Source organism: Saccopteryx bilineata, chromosome 11 (genome assembly GCF_036850765.1).
Source record: "Saccopteryx bilineata isolate mSacBil1 chromosome 11, mSacBil1_pri_phased_curated, whole genome shotgun sequence".
NCBI classification, from domain to species: Eukaryota; Metazoa; Chordata; class Mammalia; order Chiroptera; family Emballonuridae; genus Saccopteryx; species Saccopteryx bilineata.
This window is the reverse complement of record NC_089500.1, coordinates 44,872,241-44,883,051: the sequence shown is the minus strand read 5'-3', so window position 1 is coordinate 44,883,051 and position 10,811 is coordinate 44,872,241.

Sequence of the window (10,811 nt, the reverse complement as noted above, 5' to 3'; positions counted from 1 at the left end):
GAAAGAACCATGATTTCAAGTGCCATTTTAACAATCAGTTCACTGAACTCAACAAAAAATTTAGTATCAGTTCTGCCGAACCGGTGAGAACTGGATTAATCCCACCACCAGCCATTACCAGTGCTCTTGAAAATATTCATTGAGCCATTCTCCCAAAGCTAGCAAAAATTTGTATCTAGGAGGTAAAGATAGTGATGTATGTTCATGTTTACTATTTGTATATTTTACTACCACTGTTTTATTTTTTTAATGCCTCCTGATACTTTTCTTACAAAGCTACTAGTTTGGTTGAATGCAATAAATATATAGCAAATGCCTATTTTGTGTTATGTTAAAGGCAGTATGCAATTCATTTCAAAGAAGGCTAAAAAGTATAGGCACACCCCAGGTTACAAGTGAGATAGGTTCTGTAGGTTTATTCTTAAGTTGAATTTGTATGTAAGTTAGAAAAAGTACATTTGCCCTGGCCGGTTGGCTCAGCGGTAGAGCGTCAGCCTAGCGTGCGGAGGACCCGGGTTCGATTCCCGGCCAGGGCACACAGGAGAAGCGCCCATTTGCTTCTCCACCTCTCCGCTGCGCTTTCCTCTCTGTCTCTCTCTTCCCCTCCCGCAGCCAAGGCTCCATTGGAGCAAAGATGGCCCGGGCGCTGGGGATGGCTCTGTGGCCTCTGCCTCAGGCGCTAGAGTGGCTCTGGTCGCAACATGGCGATGCCCAGGATGGGCAGAGCATCGCCCCCTGGTGGGCGTGCCGGGTGGATCCCAGTCGGGCGCATGCGGGAGTCTGTCTGACTGTCTCTCCCTGTTTCCAGCTTCAGAAAAAAAAAAAAAAAGAAAAAAGAAAAAGTACATTTACCTATTAAATGCGGTTTAGATAGATGTTTGTTTTAACAGTTTTTTCTTTTTACCTTTCGGTGCATATAAATACTTAAACATTTTCAAACCTACAGAACCTATCTTGTTTGTAACCTGGGGACTGCCTGTATGTAGGAAAAGTTGTAAGTTTTTTCTATAAGACCTGTTTTCAGCTGTGTAACACACTGAATTATCTTAACTAATTTGTGTTGAAGAGATTCAAAATTGTTAGCCTTACTTACCCAAGAGCTATTTAACATCATCTTAAGAGGTTGATATGGTACATTCAAGCTTCCATAAGTGTATAATTTCTTCCTGTGTTCGTGTTCTTTTTTTTTTAATCATTTTTTATTTTTCAGTTACAGTTGACATACAATAGTATGTTAGTTTCAGGAGTACAGCCTAGTGCAGTGGTTCTCAAACTTTTTGAAGTCAGAGTGCATTTAAAATCCTACAAATAATTGTAGGTGCACTATATACAAATTTCTGAGAAAGCTATAAAAGAAAAAATATAAAGTCCAAGCATGTTTTTATGGTAATTAAATGAAATAAATATGACAAAATTAAATTTATTCTGACATTAAAAAACATTTTTATGTTACATTCTTTGAGTTATATTTTTTAGAATTTGTAAAAAAGAGGGGTTAAAAAATAAAAAAAACAAAAAAAAAGTTATTTTTTTATATATATAGATACATTCTCAGTAAGATTTAGTAAATTCAACAGGTCCCGGCGCATATGTGTTAAGTTTTTTCATTCTTGTGTTTATGAGAAGCATGAACCTGATGTGTCCTAGCAATTTCTTCAATGTTTGGGCATATATTTGAAAGGCAAACTCTCATTTCCTTGTCAATATATTGAAGAATTCCTCTCTTTTTACTCTTAATTGTGTTGAGGGTAGAAAATCCTAAGTCACATAAATAGGATGTTGAAAATTGTAGTAAAATGTTCAAAGCTTTTTAAAATATTGCCACATATTCTTCTTTTATAGAAATCCAAAAGGCTTCAAGAGACAATTCCTGATGTTTAATCATCAATCCACAATCAGTGGATATGGCTGCCAGTTCTTCTTCTTCTGTTAATGTTAAACCAAAATCACTCGAAACTTCCATGAATGGGTTTCTAATCCAATCGTATTGTTCAGTGTTAAGTGATGAAAAATGGGAAAATGCTATAAATTAAATTCTGCCCATCAGCCTTCAAGTCCTATTTTATTTACACTTAACTTTTGCTCACTTCCAGAATCAGAGTCTTCAATATCATGCTTCTTTTTGAGAAATCTATCCATTTTATTTGGGTGTATTTATCTAAAAATAATATAATGATGTGTTAATAATAAATATAATAATGATGTGTTAATAAAGAGTGGTATTTCCATAATGAAATGGTATAATAGAGTAACTATATTTATTTTTATATCTGGGCACATGCTGCAAACCAGCACAGCTAGTAATCCTAGGTCCTGAGTGGGAACAGTGCGGAATTAAGAAAATACAGGGTCAGGAGGGCCCTGTAATTGCTGCTGGCAAGAACAAAGCATGCCCAAAAACCTCATCTTGTTTTATTTATAGGGCAAAGTGAGGCCATTAGCAAATCAATGGTCTCTGATTACATTTCCAAGGCAACCCAAGATTTTACCAAGTGCGGAAAACCCCCACCATACATATCATCTTAACTTTACACCAAACAAAGGATAGAAAAAACTTGCCTTCAGTCTTTCCAGGGAACATGAGGGGTAGTGTAAACAATCCAGCACCACAGCTTAACAGCCTTTTGCAACCTAATAGGACAGGTGAGGAGGGGGGGTTGGGCAGACTGTTGGCTTACAGCCAATTCCCTACATCTCTGTCCCCCAAAAATCTAAACTCCAAAAACCCTGTTGCTTTTTGGTTCCCATCAGGCACATATTTCTCTGAAATACCATAGGGCACACCTGGAAATCTTCTAGGGTGCACCAGTGTGCCCTGGCACACACTTTGAGAACCATTGGCCTAGTGATTAGACATTATATAACTTACTAAGTGGTCACCCAAACAAATGTCGTACCCATCTGACACTGTACATAGTAATTAGAATATTATTGACTATATTCCCTATGCTGTACCTTACATCCATCCCCATGACTATTCAGTAACTGCCAATTTGTAATTCCTAACCTCTTCAACTTTTTCACCCATCCCTCCCCATTCCCCTCCCATCTGGAAACTGTCAAAATGTTCTCTGTATCTACGAGTATGTTTCTGTTCTGCTTGTTTATTTATTTTGATTTTTTTTCAGATTTAATTGTTAATAGATATGTACTTATTGCCATTTCATTGTTCATATTTTTTATCTTTACTTCTTTTTCTTCTTCTTCAAGAAGACCCTTTAACATTTCATATAATACTGGTTTGGTGGTGATGAATTCCTTTTACTTTTTCTTGTCTGGGAAGCTCTTTATATATCCTTCAAATCTAAATGTTAGCTTTGCTGGGTAAAGTATCTTGGTTATATAGGTCCTTATTTTTTATCACTCTTTTTATTTCTCGTCACTCCCTCCTGGCTTGCAAAGTTTCTGTTGAGGAATCAGCTGACAGTCTTATGGGAGCTCCCTTGTAGGTAACCCACTGCTTCTCTCTTGCTGCTTTTAAGATTTCTTCTTTGTTTTCACATTTCGCACTTTAATTATGATGTGTCTTGGTGTAGGCTTCTTTGGGTTCATCTTGTTTGGGACTCTCTGTGCTTCCTGGACTTGTATATCTATTTCCTTCACCAGGTTAGGGAAGTTTTCTGTCATTATTTTTGCAAATAGGTTTTCAATTTCTTGTTCTCTCTCTTCTCCTTCCAGAACCTCCAGAGATGAATTAAGGTTGGTTGAGGCCTTGGGTGCAGAAGAAAATATTGGGCCCCTTAAAAAAGAGAGATACAAAGAAAATAAAAATACATGTTAACCATATTTGTAAGTAAATAAAAATATTATGTACTATTAATGTTAAAATTGCACATATGAAACCAACCTTGGTGTCATTAGAAAAAAGTGTAAAGTTGGGGTTTTGAGGGGCTCTTTCAGAAGTTAGGGTCCAGGGCGCACACTTTGTGTGGCACCATTAAATCCGCCTCCAGGCACCCCTGTGATATGAATGTTAGTACACCTGAAATTGTCCCAGAGGCTCCTTACACTATCTTCATTTGGGGGGATTCTTTTTTTCTTTTTGCTGTTCTAATTGGGTGTTTTTTGCTTCCTTATATCCCAAATTGCTGATTTGATTTTCAGCTTGATGAAAATCTATTGACTCCCTGTAAATTACACTGGGAAACAACATTTTTTTTTTTTGCATCCACAAAGACACTTGTTCTTACCTAATTCGAGTGTGCTGATCTCAAATCCGACATTAGTTTTTCTCTGTAAGCTACAGTTGTTTTGCAATTCAAGATTTTAGGTTTTCATCTTATTATAAAATTTTCAACATTTAGTTTAACATAATGAAGTAGAATGTCTTCTTGGGCATCAGCTTTGTGAAAATATAATAATTTACACAATGCAGTAAATACACTAATACACAAAAAGATATGATTGCATCAGAATTTGTCTATAATTTTGAAATAGAAAATACTAAAACAATTATTTTAATCATAAAATTTGTGCAAAACTTATTTAAATTCTATTCAGGCAAAAATTTGCATTTGTAACTCTTGCATTTGTGTACTTGTTGAGGACAATCTCGTTTGATGCTCTAGCAGTAGTCTGCATCTGCTCATCACTAACAGCTCCAAGATTTTTGGGAAATTTATCAAGGTGACTGTTCAGGAAGTGAATCTTAACACTCATGTTACATCCAATGTCACGGAAAGCCAACAGCATCCTTTGAACCAGAAGTTCATAGTTTTCTGCTTTTTTGTTGCCAAGGAAGTTCTTTGTAACTGCCACAAAAGACTGCCATGCTGCTTTCTCCTCCTTATTTATCTTCCTGGCAAATTCTTTGTCACATATGAGGGTTCAAATTTGAGCTCCATCGAATAAACCTGCTTTTATCTTCTCAAAAGACAAGGCAGGAAAAGCAGAAATAATATGTTGAAAGCATTCAGTTTCTCTATTCAAAGCCTGAACAAACTGCTTCATTAAGCCAAGTTTGATGTGAAGTGGGGGAAGAATGATCCTGTCTCGATTAACTACAGGTTCATTCACAATATTTTGCATTCCTACTTCTAGAGTTTCACGTTTTGGCCACTCCTTCTGTGTCCAGTGTTTCTCCCGAGCTCGGCTGTCCCACAAACACAGAAAGCAAGGATACTTCGTGAAACCTCTCTGTTGTCCTAGCTGGAAATTTACCATTTTAAGATCCACACAAATGATCCAGTTATGCTCCTCATACTTCAGAAAGTTGAGGACAATTTTTATGTCTTTATAATCTTCTTGCAGATGAGTTGAATAACCAATTGGAACTGCTGTATAAACATTACTATTGTGTAGAAGAACACATTTCAGACTCCATTTAGAGCTGTCAAGAAATAGCTGCCATTCTGTTGGACTGTAAGTGGTAACACCTAGCTGGCTGAGAAGACTACTGATATCATGACAGTAAACAAAGTGTTTGTCTTCAGAAAAAATGTCCACAAAAATTTGTTAACACTTCCTGAAATGGGATACTTTAGCTGACCAGTGAAGTACATTCTTTTCTTGAAGCCTGGAGGCTAATAACTCAGCTGCTTTCTTTGATAGGCTCAAATCTCTTACTAAGTCATTCAATTCAGGTTGGCTATACTGTTGAGGGGTTAATGACTGCTTGGCATCAGAAGAAGACCCTTCAGATTCTACACCCATTTCCTTATGCATCTTATCAAAATACACTTGATCACCATGTTCACTTTCTTCATCTTTAGAAGAAATAAAACCATTGAAAACTGGAACCGGGAGTGTCTCAGAGTGTGGGATAGGTCATATTGCTGAAGGAATACTAGGATATGAGATCATATGCCATTTTTTCTTGCTGATGCCCTTTGTATGGATCAGACAGAAATAACAGTCACTGCTGTGGTCCTTAGGTTCATGCCAAACCATGGGAATACCAAAAGGCATTCCTTTGCATTTTCCTTTTATCCAGTCATGAAGCATTTCCTCAAAATTATGACACACAATATGAGGAGCCCAATTCTTGTCTGGATCAAAATGGGAACTTGAAAATAGGCAATATGTGCACATATCACAAATGATGAAATATTGTGCCTTTGACATTGAAGTGTGTAACAGCCAAATATATAACAGAAGGTGTCAGGACTATTCTTACATTTATGCCTACTGGAAGAAGCCATGATTCAATCTTAAAACAAAATAAGAGTGTGTTTTTTATCAGATAATGATTTTTTTACATTTAAAAACAACTACAATTATGTAAAAGTGATTTTTATAAAACATTAATTGCCTTGTGGTTATGTTCAATCCAAGAGTCGTTGCCCTTTAACTCCAATTTAAAAACAAATGCATGCCATTAACTGTAACAAAAAGAAATTAAAATTGCATAAAAACTAGAGCATGCACCCAAAAAACAGATTTCAGATTTGGAATCAGCAATGTAGAAATATATAGAAACAGTTCTAAAACCTCATGCAACAGAAAATGAAAAAAAAAATTGTTCCCCAGTGTTATCCTTTATTTCTGTTAATGTGTCTTCCATTTCTGGCTGGTTCTTTTTTATAGTTTCTATGTTCTTTTTTATACTTATTATTTCTTTAAAGTTCTCATCAAGCTCCTTGAACATCCTTATAAACCAGTGTTTTGAATGCTGTATCTGTTAGTTTGCCCACCACTATTTTCTTTAGTTCTTTTCCTGGAGATTTATCCTGTTCTTTCACTTGGGATATGTTTCTTTTTCTCTGCTTTTTGGATGCTTCCCTGTGTTTGTTTCTATGTAGTCAGTAGAGCTGCTATGTCTCCCAGACCTAGTAGAGAGGCCTTCTGAGGTAGGTGTCCTGTCGGGCCCAGTGGTATAGCCTCCCTAGTAACCCAAGGTGGGTACTCCAGGTGTGCCCCTGTGTGGGCTGTGTGCACTTTCCTGTTGTAGTTGAGCCTTGATTGCTGTTGGTGTCACTGGGAGGCATTGACCCCCCCCCAACTGATCAGGTTTGAGGACTGACTGCAACTACACTGGAGGAACAGTTATGCAGAGTTGACTCAGTGGAGGTGGACTTGCTTCTGTGGGGCTTTGGTGCTCACTGAGTTCGCCCCTTGAGTGTGTCTCTCATGGAAGTTGCAGGGTTGTAATCTTGTATGGTCTGAAGCTGTCCACTGGGTGCATTGGCTCTGGGACCTCCCAGGAGGTGCAAGATCAGCCGTTATGTCCTTCCTGGGGCCACCAGGCATGAGCTATAGAGTAATATGCAGATGGCTGCTACTTGTGCTGGGCTTGGAGGTGCCCAGGAGAGGCCAAGCTGTGAACAAAGGTCAGCGGATTCTAGTGCCAGGCCCAGGGTCACTTAGCTAGAGGTATAGGGTATAGGGAAACCAGATGCTACCTGTTTGAGAGATTTTAGGAAAGTCCAAAGCATGACGTAAGAGAGGCCATCTGTATGGAAAGGCCACTGGACACAGCTTGATGGTGTAATGCCAGTGGCTGAGGCCAGGCAGGTCTACACTGGATTCGGGCTGATGGTAGAGAAACTGTGGAGCCAGACAGTGTTGAACCATTTTCCTTTAATAGAGTCTCACTATGACAGATGAGCAAACAGGCAGGGAAAACCGCTTCTCAGGCAAATAAACAGCAAATTGGCCACTCACAGTGACAGGCAGGCAATCCGCAATCCAACCTGAGGGCAAGCACCCACAGCCTTACATAGACTATACACATGTGGCACTGCCATGTGCTCACGCACTGATCAAGCAAAGTGCTTGCAGCTGGCCAACCAGCAAGCAAGCTTAACACAGCTGTTTCCACAACAGTCCACCTAGTTAGGGTTGCTTGCCTCATAATCTATGTCAGTGGTCCCCAACCTTTTTTGGGCCATGGACTGGTTTAATGTCAGAAAATATTTTCATGGACCGGCCTTTAGGATGGGACGGATAAATGTATCACGTGACTGAGACAAACGTCAAGAGTGAGTCTTAGAAGGATGTAACAGAGGGAATCTGGTCATTTTTTAAAAATAAAACATCGTTCAGACTTAAATATAAATAAAATGGAAATAATGTAAGTTAGTTATTCTTTCTCTGCGGACCAGTACCAAATGGCCCACAGACTGGTACCGGTCCGTGGCCCGGGGGGTTGGGGACCACTGATCTATGTAACAGGTATCTTCTGCAATGGTCCCTGTGCAAGAAGTGAGGTACATGACATAGAGTCTACAGCAACAGCACAAGTTATAGAATAATTACAAAGGTTCCCTTTCCAATGTCTCCCCGAGCACTTGGCCAGAGAGTTAACTGGAGGCCCACCTCTAGCTCCCTACCCCATGGTAGATGGAAGGACCTGTATAGTCCAGGGCTGTGTCCATTGAGACCACAAAGTGTCCATGGTGGATCTCTGCGACTGGATGAGAACCACTTCCCAGTGCAGGAGGGCCTCCACAGGTGCCATGGCCTTCCTCTGGTCACAGTCCATTATACTGCTCAATGATCAGTCCATGATAGATAGCCCAGCTGTCTGTGCAAATCACCAAGGTAAAAGTCCATTACAGACAACTAGCCACACAGCTCTTTATTAACGGACCTCGGCACCTTTCCATAGCACTCTGTCCATTGCCACAGCCCCATCCAAACCATTCAGAGGTCCAATCTCAGAGGGCCCGGTGGAGTCAAACACATTCAAGGCCTGTACCGCCTTGACAGTGCTCTTAGCTGTTACTGTAAAAAAATAAAAGAAAAAGAAAAAAGAAAAGCACCCATTACCTTCTAATGCCAATACCTGCTACACATTAGAAGTGCACCAGAGGATTGCCAATTCCACATGGGGCCTCTGGCCCCTCACCCATCCCCATTGGATGGGTCCCATAACCTTCCCCCTATCCAAACTGGGATAATGGATCTTGGGGATCCTCCTCTTCCACAGCTGTCTCCATCAAGTAATCCTGCAACCGTGCAACCCAAATACCAGCCATTTTCTTGGCAGCTGCCGGTGCCGCCCACTTTCCCTGCTTTCTCGGTGGATGGAACCTCTGTTGTGGCTTGAGCTGCTGCCAAAGCTCTACCAGGACTTTATTAGACCTGCCATTTAATTTATCTCTATCTGCACTGGCCAAAATCAAATCTACCCACATCTGCGTTTGGGTAGTCTTTACAGGCCTCTTTCTCTTGTTAGTCGGTGGGGGGGGGGGGCGCAGCATGGGCAGCAGCCCTCACAGCTTTACGGTCCCATGCTGTCTCCAGTTTCCCCAAATCTGCCACTGTCTGTGTAACCATGTTGATGGGCTGCCTCACATAGGGGCTCAAGATAGCCACTAGTGACCCAAAAAGGGCTGATGGGGTACTACAGAGAATAAGAGCCCTAATTCTTGCCATAAATACTTCCTCATCTGGCCCACAAGACCTCAGGTTGAAAGCAACATTTTTTTTATACCCAGTTCCCAAAGGTCCTAGGGTTGCTCACTATAGGACTGCCACTGACTCACTGCCCCTGGCAAGTCCCCAGCATTCTGCCAGACCATACAAGTGGCAGCCATCACTCATTATAATAGGGTATGATCTCCTGGGTTGTCATGGAAGTTCTGAAGATGCTGCCTCAAGGAGGAGTGTGTGGTAATGGCAGCCAATTTCTCTCTCTCTGTTCTGGAGAGCATGATGCCATCCACCCCCCACATCCCACAACCACAGCAACCAGGCTGCCAGTGGCTTGGTGGGTTTCTGCCTGAATTGCTCCCCCAACTCCATCAGCTCTAGTGATGTAATGACTCCTGGAACAGACTGTTGTCCTGACCTGGTCAAGCATGTTAAGTAATTTCCACACCTTCTAGCATTCACATATTAGTACCCGGGACTATTGCCCCCCCCACTGTTATTCTTCATAGTTCTCTGGCATCTGTCAAGTTGCACAGAAGACGTCCACTTGTAGCCACCCAAGATGCACCTCATATGTAAGTTTCCTTTAATAAACTCTGTTAATTGCCAAACTGGAATGGCCTGACTCTTTATTCAGTCTCTTGCTGCCCCAGCCCCAGTGGTAGGATTCAGCTGGTTTGCTTCAGTTCAGCAGAACTGATACCTATTTTTTTGTTGAGTTCAGTGAACCAGTTGTTAAAATGGCACTTGTAATCAAGGTTCTCTCTAAAGGTGGGTGCCTGGGCAGCCACCCAATGTGGAAATCACAAATTTACATTTCTTACTCTTTTTTAACATTCATCTGCACAACAGCATATTCTCAGCACCTGTAGTTAATGTTAATTCCGTCCATAGGTGAAAAAAATTGCAAGTGAGGATGCCAATCAAGAAGCAATATGGAGGCCCTGGCCGGTTGGCTCAGCGGTAGAGCGTCGGCCTAGCGTGCGGAGGACCCGGGTTCGATTCCGGCCAGGGCACACAGGAGAAGCACCCATTTGCTTCTCCACCCCTCCGCCGCGCTTTCCTCTCTGTCTCTCTCCTCCCCTCCCGCAGCCGAGGCTCCATTGGAGCAAAGATGGCCCGGGCGCTGGGGATGGCTCTGTGGCCTCTGCCCCAGTCGCTAGAGTGGCTCTGGTCGCAACATGGCGACGCCCAGGATGGGCAGAGCATCGCCCCCTGGTGGGCAGAGTGTCGCCCCTGGTGGGCGTGCCGGGTGGATCCCGGTCGGGCGCATGCGGGAGTCTGTCTGACTGTCTCTCCCTGTTTCCAGCTTCAGAAAAATGAAAAAAAAAAAAAAAGAAGCAATATGGAAATATTTTAAATGACAGTTTTATTGTTTTTGTCAGTTATTTTTTAATATTTTTTCATTATTACCTTAAAACTCATAACATAATCTAGTTTGATGCACCTCTTTTATTGTTCTTATTTAAGTATTAAATGCATGAAACAATAAACTA